The sequence below is a fragment of the Lolium perenne genome, chromosome 1, assembly GCF_019359855.2.
Source record: "Lolium perenne isolate Kyuss_39 chromosome 1, Kyuss_2.0, whole genome shotgun sequence".
NCBI lineage: Eukaryota > Viridiplantae > Streptophyta > Magnoliopsida > Poales > Poaceae > Lolium > Lolium perenne.
The window spans coordinates 63,277,521-63,300,320 of record NC_067244.2 but is presented as its reverse complement, the minus strand read 5'-3'; positions in this window follow the sequence as shown (position 1 = coordinate 63,300,320).

The following is a 22,800-nucleotide window of genomic DNA, read 5'->3' as shown; positions in this document are numbered from 1 at the left end:
CATGGGCCACCCCAACACCGCGTTAGACCGCACCCTTCTACGTGCCCCGCTATGTTTCTGCCTCTCCCTGGCGCACATCCCTCCCCTTCCATGCCGCCAGATCCGCGGGTTCATCGTCGAGCTTGGACCACGTGGACGAACCCGAAGTCGGCGACGAGGCCCCGACCTTCCATACGCCGTCTTTCTGTAGCAACGGGTCTCACCTCCGTCTCACCCCTACCAAGAGTCAACGTCCCCCTTCAGAAACCCTCTCATTTTTCTCTCCATCTCTCCACTCGTGGTGCGGCGGTGTCAGATGCAACGCGCGGCCGGAGAAAGGGGAAACTGCATACCCTGGTATTTCCTTGCTCCTCTCTCTCTCTCCCTACATTACCATCTCCCTATCCTGATGTGCCTCTCCTCTATCCCTTGCAACAGCACATTGGAGGCTTTTGCGGCATTTGCGGACCGACGACGAACGGGGACGGGGCTGCGGTGAAAGACTTATGAAAGGGGTGGCAGTGGCCTGACCTCCCCTCACTCCAATTGCAGGAGGACGATCAGGAGAACAATTTGGGCATCAGTCGGAGTGGAGGGCGGAGGTCAAGATGAACGCGAAGACCTCCGGACGAGAGGAGTAGTGAGGAGGAAGAGGGAAGAGGCCAAGACCCGGCCATGCTCATCCCTTCTTCAAATTTATCATCCGAAGGATGTGCCTCATCACGTTCTCCTTCACGCCCACTCCCACTGGAAAACCACACTGCATCGATGGATGGTAGCCACTTCATAGCTACAACTTGTTATATGCGAGTGGCCAAGGATGGAAGATGAGACTCTGAGGAACTACCTGTGGTGGCAAGGTTATCATGGTCTGGTATGATTTTTAATAATTGTTTCCTACTGTATAAGCACCTGCAAGATGTTTGTAAAAATGCCTTGACAGGCTATAGTTAAGACTATCTTGCTGGATTAGCTGGTAAGTTTCAATGTTGAAGGCTTGCTTACACTATGAGCGCAGCAGGCCATTTTCATCAAAAATTATAGAAGACACTCTAAAATATTCACACCATGGTTTGTTGATTAGTTAATTTCAGGGAGACTTACCCACATTGTCCTTGTTTTAACAACCATTGATAATATATTTCCATTGGTTTTAACAACTGAATCTTTTATCTCTTTTCTGGGAAGTGCTAATTTTTAAAACCGCGATTGTCTGTACTCACAGAGTATTCAGTACTTGGTGTACTTTTATGTCATGGAGGCTCATTGTGGTTGTAAAACCAGTGGACTGCTTATGGAGAAGTGAACCGGTCAAATCTGATTGATCCATCACTAGAAGGCATGTTGTGCAAAAAACTGCCTCAGCTCTTTAGTCAAGGAGGCTCCAGTAAGAGCAGTATTGTTTCAAGGGTTTGTAATCTTGACTCCACTTCATCCACACTGATTACAAATAGTTGATTTTCTTCGATGGTAGTTTTTGAAGCTTCATCTAATATTTTCACCTGCCAGGATTTGTTATTAAATAGTAATATCATAATATATAAGTAGAACTGTGCACATGCTAGAGATGAAAAACAAATGATTGAAGGTCCAAATCTGATAGGTTCAAAACCAGTGATGAAAATTTGATAGGTTAAAAATCAGTGATGAAAATCAAATGATAGTAACTACTCTTTCTCTCTAGGGGCTTTATTTTCTGGTTCATAGATAAACTGTCTGAGACATTAAACGGGTTGGAATATGACAGTTCTTTGTATGTGGAAGCATGACCTGATAATCCCAATACCAAAACTGGAGTTGCACACTGTGTAGGTGTTGTAGTAGTATGCACTTGCCGCTCAGTGCAAGTTCAAGTTAAAATTTCTCATTACATCAATCCAGGAGTTGAAATATCTAAGGCAATCAGATGTTCTCATTACATCATTCATCGTTTTCAGAATTACATTATCTTCTCTCCACTTTGCCCATTCCAGTAGATTGGTAGACTCTTAGACATAGATTGGAACGAGCATGGTGATGGGAAAGTGTTTCTGCTTGAAGTGCATGCATACTTAAAACCATCTGCAGACCCTGATTGTGACCATGGAGTTTCAAAAGCTGATATTTGTGACAATTCTTGCCTTATGAGATGCATCAGCCTTCCAATTTCCATGGAAACCTTTTTCAGGATCACTGATTCTCAGGTACATTACTATATATTCATTTATCTTTGTGCGTAGCATGCATCAGATTTACTATTTGATCTCTCAGAGAAAGCAGAACAGGTGCCTCCACCATGGTACATATAGCATGCTTCAGACATGTGTAAGGATATGTCGAGATTTTTTCTGTTTGTTTTGTATCTTAATGGGGTTTGAGCTGTGAGCATATCTGAATAGCCAAGGCGTTTATTGTAAAAATCTGGTTGAGATGAACTGCCTGGATTAATTTGCTCTATTGAACAGAAAAGAGTAAATCTTATATTTTTGTTTTTAGGTTGAGTGCTTTCTATTTTGTCATCATTAACATAATTACATTGTGTTCTCTTGCATTGTGCAAGTCATATATTTATTCTGACTTAAGGCACTACGCCTGCATCTAAGAAATATCATTCTTTGGACTGGCAATATGTAAATTGTCTTGATAAGGAGGGTCCTTTTGGCTATGCAGAAAGAAAGACTCGTTGAAAAAATATGTTTGTCTCATGGCATTATATTTGCTGAACATCTGGTTCCACTAGCATGCAGGGGGTGTTAGTACATGATGTGCATCTTATACTAAGGGATCTTTCCAAAAGCTCGCTCACAACACTGACTAAAATAGGCTGCTCTGCTGCCCCAACGTAGATAAAGCCCCATGATTTTTGTTTCTTAATTACATGTCAATAGACGTGGATTCCAATATTAGGGCACTATACAAGGCTTAATCAAGGGGATTTCGTTTTTGATGTGTGGTATCAAGATCCATCCATATCAGGGTGTGGCAGACTTGCAAGGAGCGATGCATACAGTCACCAGTATAATCCTTTTGTCATGTCAGTTAGAAATTTGCTTGATATAGATAATATAATTGGTTCTGTGGCCACCAGTATAATCCTATCAATTAGCCTCTATTGTGGAATTGAAGTGCACAACTCAGTAGTTGTCGGTTGGGTATGGCCCTCCTTGAGCTCATCACTGGTGGATATGACCAAAGGGGAAAAGTTTTTCTTGCATACGCATCAGAGCAGTAACTTTAGTTGTATGATAAATAGTGAAAACAAAGTTTAACACTGTGTTTATAATTCTTCTACTGAAATTATTCTTGTTTGTAGTGATAAAGCTCTGCATTCATGAAACTGCATTTTAGGTTCATGGATCTTTTGTGATATGAATCTCGGATGAAGCTCTGCTGGGTACGAAAATTGTATCAGCCTGCATTGGTTGTGAATCTCTCTGATGTTGAATAAATTTCATGATTTATGTAGTAATATAGGTGATCTATTCATAAACTGAGCTTTAGACTCAAGGTGAAAAGGCTTTCACAGGACATTGTGTTTCGTCAAGATTTCTTCAGAATGATATTGTGATGCATTAACTTCTTAGTACCAATATCACTGGCGCTGACAAGTCACAAATGTGCTTAGTAGTACCAATTTGCGCTTTTGGGTCTGAAAATCCCTTCAAGATCTTGGATGTCATATTGAGTTCACTACTGAGCATACCCCTGTTAAAGATTATACGAAGGTGACATCTTCCTGTAGTATTAATCCACTTTGACCAGCCTAATTTATGGTCTTTCTTTTGCATCAAACAAAAATGGTATTCACAAGTAGAGTTTTTGTAAGAAGTTATCTTTTTTCTCACTTGTTAAGTTTTACTTACACATGAATATGTAAATATTGCAATCTACATTCAGTTTGCGCATCCCTGCATCTGCCAGCTTACCCCAGAAACAAAAAGGAGTATGCATTGAATTAATTTGTTCTATTTTGGCTGGATATTTTGTTACTTCTGCGAAGTTTCAATAATTCTTTCGGCTATCAAACATGAGCTGAAAACTATTGCCTCCATGCAGGTCGTTCCCTGTTGGTTGGGTGCTACCATTTTGAGTTTTTATGGCATGAAAGAAGATGTCTCACTAGCCTTCTTGGCTTCTTGTGGTATAATTTTTTGTTCAGAGCACCTAAATCCATCACTTATATTTATAGTAAATAAGCTGAAACCTGTATGTTGAGATCCAATTCCAACATCACCCATGTTGAATGCTGCTTAATTCATATTTGTCAGCCATGAAGTTCAGCAAGGATGCATCTCAGCCGCACAATTTCAGTCCTACGGGCATTCCTGGGTGTGTCTTTAGTTGCCATCCTTCCTTCTGGTTCAGTTCTCTTTTGAATTTGCAACTTTGCATGTGTCTTCAAGATCTTAGGCTACTAAGGAAGTTGTCGATGCTACTCAGGAACAAAGTCTTTCACTTTGAGCTCCACGTCATGTATGAAACCTGAGATCATTTTTGTTCCTTTCAAGGTCTTTTCTAAACATTTATACATATTATGACCGTCAAAATGTATATGGGTTTTAAAAATCGAATTTGGTTCATCTGTCGAGAATAAACACAGGTTGCCCAACCTTATCCAGATTACCATTGGTACAATGCGTCTTATATGTTTAGAACTCGCTATTTTCTAGATTAGTTGAGATATATGTGATGTTATGTTTTCTAAGAGATATATTGATATCAATGTAAAGTTCCATCCATCTCAGTTGGCATTGCAGCTTTGAAATTTTATGTTAGGCATGTGGTCAAAGGAAGAAAATAAGTAGATTGGTTCGTTGGGTACTTAATAAAGTGCAGTTGCCAGTTACATGGTTAATTTTGATAAGCTATAGTTGGTGTTCATAAAACTGAATGACCTTTTGATAAGCATCTTTGTGCTTTTGTTTGTACCATAGCAACTCACATAGGTCGAGCCACCGAGAGAAGTTGTTTTGAAACATGTGTGGATACAATAAAATGAAGACCGTTTTGGTTTTTAAGCATGTCTGAAGTTTTTTTCCTCCGGGAGAGGAGTGGAGTGAGAATATTGGTAAACCAGAGATAATTGTGAGTTGTTGCTTTCATGCGGATGATGTAAAATTATATTTTGCATTGATTCATATTTTAACATAAAATTGTATTATTGCAATGTTATATGGCCATCTATTTCTATCTTGTGATTTGCTTGTGTTATCTTTACATGTGTAGCAAATATATATGTATTGTTTCCCGTGGCAACGCATGGGCATTTATACTGGTTTTTTTAAAACAGACAAATTTCAGTTTTGAATTTAAACATGTGATGGGGAACATGTCAATATTCCTGTACTACCACTTGTTATGAAGGGATGGAAGAGACCAGGTTCGCTGAAGAATGATTATAGGTCTAAGGACAAGGATACCATGCTTTTTCAGGCAAGAAGGGTGTAGAGAAAACGACATGATTAACATAATAATAAATACTTTTGAAACAAGATTTTTTTTCGGGTTTCTCAGTGAGGTCTTAAATCATAGATGGTTTCCCCCCACTACAGTCCAGGCAATGGAGATACAAACGAGGCACTTAAATTGGGAGAAATGACCCACTTCCATATATTCTGTGTGACACTCTACTATTCTGGCAAGAACATTGTGTGCACATCACTGTGCCACATGTTGAAAATCTTAAATTAAAGACAAGAAATGCACGTGCAAAAAGCAACCTAAAAGGCAAATGTTATATAAATTCACTACAGTTGGATAATTAGCTAGGACAAGAGTTATGTGTACATTTATAAAGCATACCTACCACTAAATCTTCATGATGGATGAATTCTTTGGCTTCTCGTGCTTTCAAAGTAATGCAAAATATTTTCATCACCAATCCCCTTAAAAAGCTCTTTCTCAACATTACATACCATCATGTCACTACACCATTCATTGCTTATCTCCTTGCAAAATTCCAAGTTCCGTGCAGAGAAGGCTCTTTCAGTTGTCGCTGTTGCTACTGGTAGAATCAACAACAACTCGATGAGTCGATAGACCAATGGAAAAGTCAAATGTGCCTCATTTTTTAACATCATCATAGCGAGAGTCCCAAGATCACAGCAGCTGGAAAATTCAGAGTTACTTCTCACGTGACGAATGAACACATGAAGTTGTTCTTTGATGATTTCACGATCTATCGTAGAGAAATCATGACAGTAAGTCCCAACAACCCGGAGAAGCAAGCCATGGTTGAATTTAGAAAAGGAGTCACTAGGATCGAGGCAAGCTGTGCATCTTAATATCTCCACAGATGTTTTACTAAACCGACTGTTTATATCAGTAGTAATTGAGTCGATCAAAGCAGTGAAAATCTCAACATGATAATGATGATAACATTTAACAAATCATCTCATGCTCAACGGATAGCCCCTAACTGGCAAATTATCATCCATTCTTGGCACCGGAATAGACATCGCAACACAAAAGTTCTTTACTTCTTCAAATAACTCATCCCATTGGTTCTCCTGCATGTTCCGCAGAACATCTTTCACAGGCTCAATCAAATTCATTGCTTTGACAATGTTTTTACCTTCCTGTTCCAAGAGAAATGACAAATCTCCAGTCCAGATCAAAACTTGCACCATCAAATGTGTAACGGCCCAGGGTAGTACCCCTAATAGATCTGCTTGTTATTTTTCTTTTAAGCATCATCATGCATCATGCATCCTATCATTCACAAGATTTTATTAAATAAAAATTATTTCTCCAATAAAAACTATTTGTGTTTCCCTCTCATATGGTTTTATAATAAACCTCCCCCTCTTTTTCTTTTAACAAAACTCTAACAATCAAAACTATATTAATAAATAAAACTATTTCAAATGTTACACAGTTTTAAAAAATGGTTTGGCTTTGTTTGGTTTTGTTTTCAAATACCAAATCAGTTTTGAAAATAAGGGAGAAAAGAAAGTTCTCAAAATCAAAACTCTAACCCCTCTTCCCTGGACCCTATCTCCCCTGCAGCCCAACCTTTTTCTTCCTCTCTTTTCCTTTCCCACCGAGCAGCCCAACATCACCCGGTGGCCCAAGTCAGCACCAGCCCATCTCTCATTCTCCTCCCGAGCCCGCCGTACCCCATCGATTTGAGGAGACCGAGTCTCCTCTTTCTTCTTCGTCGTCTGCAGTCACGTGAGAAGCGTGAGCCCCCCTCTCTTCTGTCGTGGTCCTTCCCTCCACCATCTCCCTCACATGCTCCCCTCTTTATCTTTGCCTGGACCGCACCTCTCTTTTCTCCTCGCCCAAGTCTTCTCCAACTCACCTTTCTCTTCTTTCTCTGCAAGCAAACGAGAGGGAGAAACCCCACAGTACCTCCGCCACCCACCATGGCGCCGCCGCTGCAGACCACCCCCCGCCGTACCGAGGGCACCAGAAGATCCGCCTCGTCGTCCTCTTCATCCCCGTGCAAGGAATTGAGCTCGGACGCCCCCAATCGTTGTCGATTTCGCCGTTTCTTCTTCAACTCCGGCGGCCAATTCTCCGAATTCCGGCAGCCACCGTCGTCGTCTGCCCGACCTGAGCACAGGTTGAGCCTCAGCGCGTTGCGGCGCATCCCCTGCACCTCCTCCCCTCCCCCTTTGCTTCCGGTTTCCCCTTCTTCACCATGTGCCGGCCTCCTTCTCCGCAGGAACCTCACCACCGGTGATGCTCCGGTGACCCCCTGGACTCCACACCACCGCCATCAGGTTCCTTGTGTTCTGGCGCATCCCCGACGCCAAGTTCCCCGTCCCGATTCGCCTTGAATCGCCGGATTGCTTGGCTACTGGATCTCTCCGCCATGGCTATTTTGTTCAAGCTCGTCCCTGGCACCGCTCGGTTCTAGTTGTCCCGTGCCACAGTTTTGACAAGATCTGCATCACTAGCCCAGTGGTAACAGCCTTGATCCTTGAACCTTGTGGCCTGAGTTCGAATTCCCATCTGGCCAATTAAATCCACACCTTTTTGCTGTTTTCTCTCCAGATCCTTGGACGGGCCTTGGCCCTGGTTCATGCCCCGACGCTACAGCAGGCCATATCAGGCCCAGGACAATGCAGGTCCAGCTTGGCTCGTCCCTTCCGTTTTGTTTTTGCAGAAAAAATACAAATCTTGTGAAATTCATATCCCTCAAAATATAACTCAAAATAAAAAGTGTTATATATGAAAATTGATCAGAAAAATATGATGAACATGAATATGCCATCCATTCATCTGTTTGCATTCCGCATCCTTGGACGGGCCTTGGCCCTGGTTCATGCCCCGACGCTACAGCAGGCCATATCAGGCCCAGGACAATGCAGGTCCAGCTTGGCTCGTCCCTTCCGTTTTGTTTTTGCAGAAAAAAATACAAATATTGTGAAATTCATATCTCTCAAAATATAACTCAAAATAAAAAGTGTTATATATGAAAATTGATCAGAAAAATATGATGAACATGAATATGCCATCCATTCATCTGTTTGCATTCCGCATCATGTCATTCCGTGATAGTTTGTGCATGTCACCTCACATATATGCGGAGTATTTGGATTTCCAACTATGGTTTCCCCTGCTCCGTTTAATATTGAAGTAGCTCACCCTTGCCATGTCTCGCCATGCTAATCAACACTTAAATTTGCCGGTAGAAAATGCAACTTCAACCTTAATGGTTTGTCCGGGGTTCCGACTCCGCTTAAATGGATAAGTTGCATCGCACCATCTATGCCATGTCATGCATATCATCATGAACATGCTGGATCTTCTTTATCCGTAGTTGTAAGACTTGCATACGTTGTTTGTTCCAGCATTTGCTTCTTCCCGGATAGGATCGCGAAGTGGTGTGGTGAGATACGGCAAGTTCTCCGGATGTTCTTCGGCGAGCTTTAACAGGCAAGCATTTCCCTTATACTCCTGTCCCTGCAGGAGTCGCTGACCTATTTTATTTTGCCTTCTCCCTCATGCTATCCTTGAGTTGCGTTCTTGTCACGTGTCCCTTCCACTTGTTACCTCAAGCAGCCCATATTGCCACCACCACCTCCTACGGCTATTGTTTGGTTATCGAGTCTGCCCTTGCGAGTCGTAGTGCATGCTAGTGCTGTTTTATCTCGTTACCGTTGTTGTTATCTTATCGGGTTATATGCTGGGAAGAATCATGGTTACTTTAGTTGTTGATAATTGTTTAGCAGAGGCATCGGTGGGTCAGCTGCTTGTTTTGTGACGGCTCACTTGTGTTTCCTAAATATCTTAGGACCCCGAGTTCTTGTTATCTGTTCCGAGATTGAGCGCTCTAACCACATGTGGGTATGCTTACCGGGTCTCCCCTCGACGACTGCCGGAATCTACAGCTTTGTCCAGTTGCCACAATTAGTTTGAATGTTTTGTTTCTCCCGGGCGTGCAAGCTTGTTTCTTTATGGTCAGATGATATGATGTTACTTTTGGGGAAGCCGTGAGTGCCTTGTATCCCCGTTGTCTCTTGCACATCCGTAGGTGCGGCACGTATTGTTAAGAGGTCATCCTCTAGTGGGCTCTGATCCTCTTAGCCGTTCTCGCAACAGCTAGGTCCGCATCAGAGTTCCGATCGGGCTCTAAAACAGGTTAACTTAGTTAGGTGGCTTCCTGGACATTGTTGTAGTGAAGGAGAGTGCGTGTCGTGATATCCACCTGTCATAAGTGGGTTGAGCGTGCGTGTGGGCACATTTGGGCACCCCTGCAGGGTTACAATCTTATCGATAAGCCGCGTCCGCGGTTATGGACGACTTGGAGCTGTATGACTCGACCATAGACAACTTACACCCGTTGTTTATTAAAAATAACTTGCGTAGTAAGTTAGCACAACTTCAATAATAATGGTTAAAACTTGACAACCGTGTGAGTGCCTTTGTAAGTACCTCTTTGCGAAGGGGGAACACATCGGCTGTGTTATGTTTGCAGAGTATAGAACTATTAGTTTATGCGCCCCCTCACCTTCTCTGATTAGACGACTGTTGTAGAGTGTCTCTATAGGTTTTTAGTGCTTGCGCTACCGCTTAACTCCACCATATTGCCTATGACGTTCCTCTTGCGTCCTCTAAGTCCCCTGCGTGCCTCAAGTACAAAGGACGACTGGTTGACGAATGCTTATACGTCTTGAAGTCTTGTTAAGTAAAAACCCGTACTTATTGCTGCTTCTACGGGATATAACCGGGCAGGTATGAAGATATGTTCGATGAAGACGACGTTAGCAAGGTTACCCTTCCGGCTTGGCCTGGGCAGGGTTATGGACGCCGCTGGTTATCTTCAGGACTCTTAGTCCAATTTGTATCTTGTCCGTACTCGGACGTATTCGATCTTCTGTATGATTTGGATCTTTGTATTGTATATTTGTATCTTGACTCGTTGGAGTCGTTGTTGTAATATATATGTATCTTGTGGGCTATATTGTAAACCTGTTGTAATGTTACTACTTGTGGTAATTCCTCTGGCATCACGTGTGCTTTGTCGCGCACGTCGTGTCGGAGGGCGTGTCGGAATCGATATCGTGCGGATTTCGGCGGGATCGCTGGGATCCTCAGGGTACCGGTTCCGGGGCGTCACAAGTTGGTATCAGAGCCTCAGGTTGACGGTACCCCACTAGTCCAGCCTGTAGGATAACCTTGCCAACGGACGTTGTTGTGTCTAGTGTCAAAACTATTTTCTAAAAAATCGTTGGATAGATCTGATTAGTTCTGATTTTTCTCCTTATCTATATTCTTTCTCCTCTTACCTTTGCGAGTTTTGAATCCTCTCTTATCTGTGTCTCTGAGTCTTAGGTTCCGACGCGGGTTGGACGATCTTTGCCCCTCACCTAATAGGTTCGATCTTCGGAGGATCCGACAGAAGCGCATCATCAACACCGGAACAACGACTTCTTGTTAGTGGTGTCGCCGATCTACGTGGAGCAAGAATTCTTGTTAGTGGTGTCGAGAAGATCAACACTTCGCCAGAAGAAGGTTCCACCTCGAGGTCGGGTGATTGTCAACATGGTACAAGAAGACTCGATAGTTTAACCAACTCCCCCTTGGCTTGACGTGGAACCTCGGGGCGAGGTTCCTTGTTAGTGGTGTCGATTGTAACGGCCCAGGGTAGTACCCCTAATAGATCTGCTTGTTATTTTTCTTTTAAGCATCATCATGCATCATGCATCCTATCATTCACAAGATTTTATTAAATAAAAATTATTTCTCCAATAAAAACTATTTGTTTTTCCCTCTCATATGGTTTTATAATAAACCTCCCCCTCTTTTTCTTTTAACAAAACTCTAACAATCAAAACTATATTAATAAATAAAACTATTTCAAATGTTACACAGTTTTAAAAAATGGTTTGGCTTTGTTTGGTTTTGTTTTCAAATACCAAATCAGTTTTGAAAATAAGGGAGAAAAGAAAGTTCTCAAAATCAAAACTCTAACCCCTCTTCCCTGGACCCTATCTCCCCTGCGGCCCAACCTTTTGCTTCCTCTCTTTTCCTTTCCCACCGAGCAGCCCAACATCACCCGGTGGCCCAAGTCACCACCAGCCCATCTCTCATTCTCCTCCCGAGCCCGCCGTACCCCATCGATTTGAGGAGACCGAGTCTCCTCTTTCTTCTTCGTCGTCTGCAGTCACGCGAGAAGCGTGAGCCCCCCTCTCTTCTGTCGTGGTCCTTCCCTCCACCATCTCCCTCACATGCTCCCCTCTTTATCTTTGCCTGGACCGCACCTCTCTTTTCTCCTCGCCCAAGTCTTCTCCAACTCACCTTTCTCTTCTTTCTCTGCAAGCAAACGAGAGGGAGAAACCCCACAGTACCTCCGCCACCCACCATGGCGCCGCCGCTGCAGACCACCCCCCGCCGTACCGAGGGCACCAGAAGATCCGCCTCGTCGTCCTCTTCATCCCCGTGCAAGGAATTGAGCTCGGACGCCCCCAATCGCTGTCGATTTCGCCGTTTCTTCTTCAACTCCGGTGGCCAATTCTCCGAATTCCGGCAGCCACCGTCGTCGTCTGCCCGACCTGAGCACAGGTTGAGCCTCAGCGCGTTGCGGCGCATCCCCTGCACCTCCTCCCCTCCCCCTTTGCTTCCGGTTTCCCCTTCTTCACCATGTGCTGGCCTCCTTCTCCGCAGGAACCTCACCGCCGGTGATGCTCCGGTGACCCCCTGGACTCCACACCACCGCCATCAGGTTCCTTGTGTTCTGGCGCATCCCCGACACCAAGTTCCCCGTCCCGATTCGCCTTGAATCGCCGGATTGCTTGGCTACTGGATCTCTCCGCCATGGCTATTTTGTTCAAGCTCGTCCCTGGCACCGCTCGGTTCTAGTTGTCCCGTGCCACAGTTTTGACAAGATCTGCATCACTAGCCCAGTGGTAACAGCCTTGATCCTTGAACCTTGTGGCCTGAGTTCGAATTCCCATCTGGCCAATTAAATCCACACCTTTTTGCTGTTTTCTCTCCAGATCCTTGGACGGGCCTTGGCCCTGGTTCATGCCCCGACGCTACAGCAGGCCATATCAGGCCCAGGACAATGCAGGTCCAGCTTGGCTCGTCCCTTCCGTTTTGTTTTTGCAGAAAAAAATACAAATCTTGTGAAATTCATATCTCTCAAAATATAACTCAAAATAAAAAGTGTTATATATGAAAATTGATCAGAAAAATATGATGAACATGAATATGCCATCCATTCATCTGTTTGCATTTCGCATCATGTCATTCCGTGATAGTTTGTGCATGTCACCTCACATATATGCGGAGTATTTGGATTTCCAACTATGGTTTCCCCCACTCCGTTTAATATTGAAGTAGCTCACCCTTGCCATGTCTCGCCATGCTAATCAACACTTAAATTTGCCGGTAGAAAATGCAACTTCAACCTTAATGGTTTGTCCGGGGTTCCGACTCCGCTTAAATGGATAAGTTGCATCGCACCATCTATGCCATGTCATGCATATCATCATGAACATGCTGGATCTTCTTTATCCGTAGTTGTAAGACTTGCATACGTTGTTTGTTCCAGCATTTGCTTCTTCCCGGATAGGATCGCGAAGTGGTGTGGTGAGATACGGCAAGTTCTCCGGATGTTCTTCGGCGAGCTTTAACAGGCAAGCATTTCCCTTATACTCCTGTCCCTGCAGGAGTCGCTGACCTATTTTATTTTGCCTTCTCCCTCATGCTATCCTTGAGTTGCGTTCTTGTCACGTGTCCCTTCCACTTGTTACCTCAAGCAGCCCATATTGCCACCACCACCTCCTACGGCTATTGTTTGGTTATCGAGTCTGCCCTTGCGAGTCGTAGTGCATGCTAGTGCTATTTTATCTCGTTACCGTTGTTGTTATCTTATCGGGTTATATGCTGGGAAGAATCATGGTTACTTTAGTTGTTGATAATTGTTTAGCAGAGGCATCGGTGGGTCAGCTGCTTGTTTTGTGACGGCTCACTTGTGTTTCCTAAATATCTTAGGACCCCGAGTTCTTGTTATCTGTTCCGAGATTGAGCGCTCTAACCACACGTGGGTATGCTTACCGGGTATCCCCTCGACGACTGCCGGAATCTACAGCTTTGTCCAGTTGCCACAATTAGTTTGAATGTTTTGTTTCTCCCGGGCGTGCAAGCTTGTTTCTTTATGGTCAGATGATATGATGTTACTTTTGGGGAAGCCGTGAGTGCCCTGTATCCCCGTTGTCTCTTGCACGTCCGTAGGTGCGGCACGTATTGTTAAGAGGTCATCCTCTAGTGGGCTCTGATCCTCTTAGCCGTTCTCGCAACAGCTAGGTCCGCATCAGAGTTCCGATCGGGCTCTGAAACAGGTTAACTTAGTTAGGTGGCTTCCTGGACATTGTTGTAGTGAAGGAGAGTGCGTGTCGTGATATCCACCTGTCGTAAGTGGGTTGAGCGTGCGTGTGGGCACATTTGGGCACCCCTGCAGGGTTACAATCTTATCGATAAGCCGCGTCCGCGGTTATGGACGACTTGGAGCTGTATGACTCGACCATAGACAACTTACACCCGTTGTTTATTAACAATAACTTGCGTAGTAAGTTAGCACAACTTCAATAATAATGGTTAAAACTTGACAACCGTGTGAGTGCCTTTGTAAGTACCTCTTTGCGAAGGGGGAACACATCGGCTGTGTTATGTTTGCAGAGTATAGAACTATTAGTTTATGCGCTCCCTCACCTTCTCTGATTAGACGATTGTTGTAGAGTGTCTCTATAGGTTTTTAGTGCTTGCGCTGCCGCTTAACTCCACCATATTGCCTATGACGTTCCTCTTGCGTCCTCTAAGTCCCCTGCGTGCCTCAAGTACAAAGGACGACTGGTTGACGAATGCTTATACGTCTTGAAGTCTTGTTAAGTACGAACCCGTACTTATTGCTGCTTCTATGGGATATAACCGGGCAGGTATGAAGATATGTTCGATGAAGACGACGTTAGCAAGGTTACCCTTCCGGCTTGGCCTGGGCAGGGTTATGGACGCCGCTGGTTATCTTCAGGACTCTTAGTCCAATTTGTATCTTGTCCGTACTCGGACGTATTCGATCTTCTGTATGATTTGGATCTTTGTATTGTATATTTGTATCTTGACTCGTTGGAGTCGTTGTTGTAATATATATGTATCTTGTGGGCTATATTGTAAACCTGTTGTAATGTTACTACTTGTGGTAATTCCTCTGGCATCACGTGTGCTTTGTCGCGCACGTCGTGTCGGAGGGCGTGTCGGAATCGATATCGTGCGGATTTCGGCGGGATCGCTGGGATCCTCAGGGTACCGGTTCCGGGGCGTCACAAGTTGGTATCAGAGCCTCAGGTTGACGGTACCCCACTAGTCCAGCCTGTAGGATAACCTTGCCAACGGACGTTGTTGTGTCTAGTGTCAAAACTATTTTCTAAAAAATCGTTGGATAGATCTGATTAGTTCTGATTTTTCTCCTTATCTATATTCTTTCTCCTCTTACCTTTGCGAGTTTTGAATCCTCTCTTATCTGTGTCTCTGAGTCTTAGGTTCCGACGCGGGTTGGACGATCTTTGCCCCTCACCTAATAGGTTCGATCTTCGGAGGATCCGACAGAAGCGCATCATCAACACCGGAACAACGACTTCTTGTTAGTGGTGTCGCCGATCTACGTGGAGCAAGAACTCTTGTTAGTGATGTCGAGGAGATCAACGCGTCGCCGTAAGAAGGTTCCACCTCGAGGTCGGGTGATTGTCAACATGGTACAAGAAGACTCGATAGTTTAACCAACTCCCTTGGCTTGACGTGGAACCTCGGGCGAGGTTCCTTGTTAGTGGTGTCGATTGTAACGCCTGTGGTAGTACCCCTAATAGATCTGCTTGTTATTTTTCTTTTAAGCATCATCATGCATCATGCATCCTATCATTCACAAGATTTTATTAAATAAAAATTATTTCTCCAATAAAAACTATTTGTTTTTCCCTCTCATATGGTTTTATAATAAACCTCCCCCTCTTTTTCTTTTAACAAAACTCTAACAATCAAAACTATATTAATAAATAAAACTATTTCAAATGTTACACAGTTTTAAAAAATGGTTTGGCTTTGTTTGGTTTTGTTTTCAAATACCAAATCAGTTTTGAAAATAAGGGAGAAAAGAAAGTTCTCAAAATCAAAACTCTAACCCCTCTTCCCTGGACCCTATCTCCCCTGCGGCCCAACCTTTTGCTTCCTCTCTTTTCCTTTCCCACCGAGCAGCCCAACATCACCCGGTGGCCCAAGTCACCACCAGCCCATCTCTCATTCTCCTCCCGAGCCCGCCGTACCCCATCGATTTGAGGAGACCGAGTCTCCTCTTTCTTCTTTGTCGTCTGCAGTCACGCGAGAAGCGTGAGCCCCCCTCTCTTCTGTCGTGGTCCTTCCCTCCACCATCTCCCTCACATGCTCCCCTCTTTATCTTTGCCTGGACCGCACCTCTCTTTTCTCCTCGCCCAAGTCTTCTCCAACTCACCTTTCTCTTCTTTCTCTGCAAGCAAACGAGAGGGAGAAACCCCACAGTACCTCCGCCACCCACCATGGCGCCGCCGCTGCAGACCACCCCCCGCCGTACCGAGGGCACCAGAAGATCCGCCTCGTCATCCTCTTCATCCCCGTGCAAGGAATTGAGCTCGGACGCCCCCAATCGCTGTCGATTTCGCCGTTTCTTCTTCAACTCCGGCGGCCAATTCTCCGAATTCCGGCAGCCACCGTCGTCATCTGCCCGACCTGAGCACAGGTTGAGCCTCAGCGCGTTGCGGCGCATCCCCTGCACCTCCTCCCCTCCCCCTTTGCTTCCGGTTTCCCCTTCTTCACCATGTGCCGGCCTCCTTCTCCGCAGGAACCTCACCGCCGGTGATGCTCCGGTGACCCCCTGGACTCCACACCACCGCCATCAGGTTCCTTGTGTTCTGGCGCATCCCCGACACCAAGTTCCCCGTCCCGATTCGCCTTGAATCGCCGGATTGCTTGGCTACTGGATCTCTCCGCCATGGCTATTTTGTTCAAGCTCGTCCCTGGCACCGCTCGGTTCTAGTTGTCCCGTGCCACAGTTTTGACAAGATCTGCATCACTAGCCCAGTGGTAACAGCCTTGATCCTTGAACCTTGTGGCCTGAGTTCGAATTCCCATCTGGCCAATTAAATCCACACCTTTTTGCTGTTTTCTCTCCAGATCCTTGGACGGGCCTCGGCCCTGGTTCATGCCCCGACGCTACAGCAGGCCATATCAGGCCCAGGACAATGCAGGTCCAGCTTGGCTCGTCCCTTCCGTTTTGTTTTTGCAGAAAAAAATACAAATCTTGTGAAATTCATATCTCTCAAAATATAACTCAAAATAAAAAGTGTTATATATGAAAATTGATCAGAAAAATATGATGAACATGAATATGCCATCCATTCATCTGTTTGCATTCCGCATCATGTCATTCCGTGATAGTTTGTGCATGTCACCTCACATATATGCGGAGTATTTGGATTTCCAACTATGGTTTCCCCCGCTCCGTTTAATATTGAAGTAGCTCACCCTTGCCATGTCTCGCCATGCTAATCAACACTTAAATTTGCCGGTAGAAAATGCAACTTCAACCTTAATGGTTTGTCCGGGGTTCCAACTCCGCTTAAATGGATAAGTTGCATCGCACCATCTATGCCATGTCATGCATATCATCATGAACATGCTGGATCTTCTTTATCCGTAGTTGTAAGACTTGCATACGTTGTTTGTTCCAGCATTTGCTTCTTCCCGGATAGGATCGCGAAGTGGTGTGGTGAGATACGGCAAGTTCTCCGGATGTTCTTCGGCGAGCTTTAACAGGCAAGCATTTCCCTTATACTCCTGTCCCTGCAGGAGTCGCTGACCTATTTTATTTTGCCTTCTCCCTCATGCTATCCTTGAGTTGCGTTCTTGTCACGTGTCCCTTCCACTTGTTACCTCAAGCAGCCCATATTGCCACCACCACCTCCTACGGCTATTGTTTGGTTATCGAGTCTGCCCTTGCGAGTCGTAGTGCATGCTAGTGCTGTTTTATCTCGTTACCGTTGTTGTTATCTTATCGGGTTATATGCTGGGAAGAATCATGGTTACTTTAGTTGTTGATAATTGTTTAGCAGAGGCATCGGTGGGTCAGCTGCTTGTTTTGTGACGGCTCACTTGTGTTTCCTAAATATCTTAGGACCCCGAGTTCTTGTTATCTGTTCTGAGATTGAGCGCTCTAACCACACGTGGGTATGCTTACCGGGTCTCCCCTCGACGACTGCCGGAATCTACAGCTTTGTCCAGTTGCCACAATTAGTTTGAATGTTTTGTTTCTCCCGGGCGTGCAAGCTTGTTTCTTTATGGTCAGATGATATGATGTTACTTTTGGGGAAGCCGTGAGTGCCTTGTATCCCCGTTGTCTCTTGCACGTCCGTAGGTGCGGCACGTATTGTTAAGAGGTCATCCTCTAGTGGGCTCTGATCCTCTTAGCCGTTCTCGCAACAGCTAGGTCCGCATCAGAGTTCCGATCGGGCTCTGAAACAGGTTAACTTAGTTAGGTGGCTTCCTGGACATTGTTGTAGTGAAGGAGAGTGCGTGTCGTGATATCCACCTGTCGTAATTGGGTTGAGCGTGCGTGTGGGCACATTTGGGCACCCCTGCAGGGTTACAATCTTATCGATAAGCCGCGTCCGCGGTTATGGATGACTTGGAGCTGTATGACTCGACCATAGACAACTTACACCCGTTGTTTATTAACAATAACTTGCATAGTAAGTTAGCACAACTTCAATAATAATGGTTAAAACTTGACAACCGTGTGAGTGCCTTTGTAAGTACCTCTTTGCGAAGGGGGAACACATCGGCTGTGTTATGTTTGCAGAGTATAGAACTATTAGTTTATGCGCTCCCTCACCTTCTCAGATTAGACGACTGTTGTAGAGTGTCTCTATAGGTTTTTAGTGCTTGCGCTGTTGAATATATTAGCAATTTTCCCCATGATTTAATCAAATAAAACATTGGATAAAACATGACTAAAAAGTTTGATATTAAACTAGTCATGCAAATCACCATAGAGTAAAGGAGAAACATGTCTAAACTGATTGAGAAGAGCAATATGTTTGCTGACAATGAACCTGAACTTGTTGCTAGGAGAAGAAAGAGGATAATGATCTCATAAAAGGAAAGCAAGAACACATACGGTCCAGAAGAGGAACCAGCGTTGCCGTTGTCGCTGTTGAGAGCCATGTCGCTGAAGAGGTTGCTGATGTCGGGGAAGAAGTCATCGTTGGGGAAGTAGTCGTCGGCCTCCGTGTCGATGTTGAAGCCAGCAGTCGCGGTAGAACGCTCCCCAAAAACCTTATCGCCTCTCTCCCGTACAGGATCACAAGAGACGGGGTTCTGGAGGCCTGCTGTCCCGTCCAGCGGTGCACGCCGATAGACGGGATGGAGAAGTCTTGAGCGGCGGCGCAAAGCTCTGGAACCGAGTGGTAGGCGCATATGGTGCTGTGTCTCGTAGTGTATCTCTGGAGAGGAGCGACCTCTTTTATAGGCACAGAGAGAGGAGTTGAACAGGCCACGCGAGGAGATGAAACGAAGGGCCAGGGAGGTGAACCGAACAGGCAGCAGCCGAAGCTGAACAGCCTACGTATTCAAAACCCACTGAAAAACGTTTCAATTTCTAGCGTCTGTTCATATACCCGTTCATGAGTGGCAAAAAGAAAGAGAGAGAGGCTCTCGGCTCGAGGCATTCCCGCAAACCGCGGCGCGCGCGTCGTGACGAGGCGAGCGAGCGGCGGCGGCGTCGGAGGAGGAGCGCGCGTGTGGCCAGCTCCTATTTCCTCCTATTATTTCTCTCTTACAAAAGGTATGAAGAGCTCCCCTTATAAGCTGCTCCAACTCTTCTTCAACTAGCAATGTGGGACTAAACTTTTGTCCCACCCTTGCCATGCATGAATGGGCCATGTGGGCCTCTAGGATTTATTAGGAATTTCTGGAATATTTATTGTGTTGATCCAATATGGGCCAAAATTCCAACAATGCCCCACCAGATCCTAGAGGCACATAGAATTTGCCTTTGGTTCCAAAACATTGTTTTATATACCGGTACTATAGCGAAGACTGTTAAGTTGAACTTTCGCCAGAACTCTATGCTACACTAGACTGCTACTTGAACAGTGGACTAAGCCTTGAACTGCAAGTTTTCTGCTAATCTAGCTTCACAACGAGCCTTGATCGGTACTAGGCCGTCGCAGGGCTTCCCCGTGGGTGGAGCTTATGCGTCATACTCCATGGCCTTTCATGAGTTTATTAGAAAGCACCCAACTCTCATAGGTTGCGACGTTTTAACAACCAAACTCATATAGGTGTGTTCTTCAACGGATGTTCTGCAGGACAACATCTGTGCTTAAATAAGCAACTTAGAACACATTAAGATAAATCAGCCTACCGTGCAGATTAGGAAAGTATTGCATCTTTTACGGAGTGGTATCATACAAGGAGTAAGGATACTTTCCTCTCAGTTGACATACAGCTTGTCTCCCAGTTCTAATTCACGGGATCTCCGATCACATAGAATGGGTTACCACTGTAGACAACTTAAACGGTGGGTCTCATACCCATCTCCTTTGATGCATTATCTATCACGTTACGTGATAGACCCTTCGTGAAGGGGTCTGCCAAATTTCTAGATGTATGGATATAATCCAACGCAATAACTCCGGAGTTTCTCATTTTTCTGACAGATTTTAATCTCCTCTTCACATGCCTTGATGACTTCATATTATCCTTAGAACTGTTAACCTTGATGATCACAGTTTGATTATCACAGTTCATTGGGATAGCGGGTATTGGTTTCTCAACCACAGGTAAGTTCATCAAGAGTTCACGAAGCCACTCTGCTTCAACAGTGGCTGTGTCTAGTGCTGTGAGTTCTGCTTCCATTGTTGACCTCGTTAAGATGGTCTGCTTGCAAGACTTCCAAGAAACAGCGCCACCACCAAGTGTAAATACATATCCACTAGTGGCCTTAATCTCATCAGATCGTAAATCCAGCTTTGAATCACTATAACCCTCTAGTACCCTCGGCTACCGGGTATAGTGAATGCCATAACTCGCAGTGCCTTTTAGATAGTGCATCACTCTTTCAAGAGCATGCCAGTGATCATCACCAGGATTTGAGACAAATCGGCTAAGTTTGCTCACAGCAAAGGCGATGTCAGGCCTCGTAGCGCTAGCCAAATACATCAGCGAGCCAATAATCTGAGAATATCTCAGTTGATCTCTAGCTGTCGTTTTATTCCTTCTAAGCAGCACACTAGGATCATAAGGCGTTGGACAAGACTTGCAATCGCTATACCCAAAACGACTCAAGATCTTTTCCACATAGTGAGATTGAAGCAGTGTAATCCCACCATTGTCATCCTTCAACAGCTTGATGTTTAAGATTACATCAGCTACCCCAAGATCCTTCATCTCAAAACAGCGAGATAAGAAATCCTTGGTCTTCTTGATGATATTCAGGTTGGTTCCGAAAATCAGTATGTCATCGACGTATAAGCAAAGAATGACTCCTTCACCCCCACCATGGCGATAGTACACACATTTATCAGCTTCATTTACAACAAAGCCTTCAGCAGTTAAAGTTCTTTCGAACTTCTCATGCCACTGCTTAGGTGCTTGCTTGAGACCATATAAAGACTTCAATAATTTGCACACCTTTCCTTCTTGACCATTTACTACAAATCCATCTGGCTGGTCCATGTAAATTTCCTCATCCAACTCTCCATTTAGGAAAGCTGTCTTAACATCTGATACGCGTTCAACACGCGTCCGTTGGGAACCCCAAGAGGAAGGTGTGATGCGTACAGCGGCAAGTTTCCCTCAGTATGAAACCAAGGTTATCGAACCAGTAGGAGCCAAGAAGCACGTTGAAGGTTGATGGCGGCGGGATGTAGTGCGGCGCAACACCAGGGATTCCGGCGCCAACGTGGAACCTGCACAACACAACCAAAGTACTTTGCCCCAACGAAACAGTGAGGTTGTCAATCTCACCGGCTTGCTGTAACAAAGGATTAACCGTATTGTGTGGAAGATGATTGTTTGCAGAAAACAATAGAACAGTATTGCAGTAGATTGTATTTCAGTAAAGAGAATTGGACCGGGGTCCACAGTTCACTAGAGGTGTCTCTCCCATAAGATAAACAGCATGTTGGGTGAACAAATTACAGTTGGGCAATTGACAAATAAAGAGAGCATGACCATGCACATACATATCATGATGAGTATAGTGAGATTTAATTGGGCATTACGACAAAGTACATAGACCGCCATCCAACTGCATCTATGCCTAAAAAGTCCACCTTCAGGTTATCATCCGAACCCCCTCCAGTATTAAGTTGCAAAGCAACAGACAATTGCATTAAGTATGGTGCGTAATGTAATCAACAACTACATCCTTAGACATAGCATCAATGTTTTATCCCTAGTGGCAACAGCACAACACAACCTTAGAACTTTCTGTCACTGTCCCAGGTGTCAATGCAGGCATGAACCCACTATCGAGCATAAATACTCCCTCTTGGAGTTACACGCATCTACTTGGCCAGAGCATCTACTAGTAACGGAGAGCATGCAAGATCATAAACAACACATAGATATAACTTTGATAATCAACATAACAAGTATTCTCTATTCATCGGATCCACACAAACGCAACATATAGAATTACAGATAGATGATCTTGATCATGTTAGGCAGCTCACAAGATCCGACAATGATAGCACAATGGGGAGAAGACAACCATCTAGCTACTGCTATGGACCCATAGTCCAGGAGTAGACTACTCACACATCACACCGGAGGCGACCATGGCGGCGTAGAGTCCTCCGGGAGATGAATCCCCTCTCCGGCAGGGTGCCGGAGGTGATCTCCTGGATCCCCCGAGATGGGATCGGCGGCGGCGGCGTCTCTGGAAGGTTTTCCATATCGTGGCTCTCGGTACTGGGGTTTTCGCAACGGAGGCTATTTGTAGGCGAAAGGGCAGGTCAAGAGGCGGCACGGGGGCCCCACACCATAGGGCCGTGCGGCCAAGGGGGGGGCCGCGCCGCCCTATGGTTTGGGCTCCTCGTGGCCCCACTTCGTCTCCTCTTCGGACTTCTGGAAGCTTCGTGGCAAAATAGGCCCCTGGGCGTTGATTTCGTCCAATTCCGAGAATGTTTCGGTACTAGGATTTCTGAAACCAAAAACAGCAGAAAACAGCAACTGGCACTTCGGCATCTTGTTAATAGGTTAGTTCCAGAAAATGCACGAATATGACATAAAGTGTGCATAAAACATGTAGATAACATCAATAATGTGGCATGGAACATAAGAAATTATCGATACGTCAGA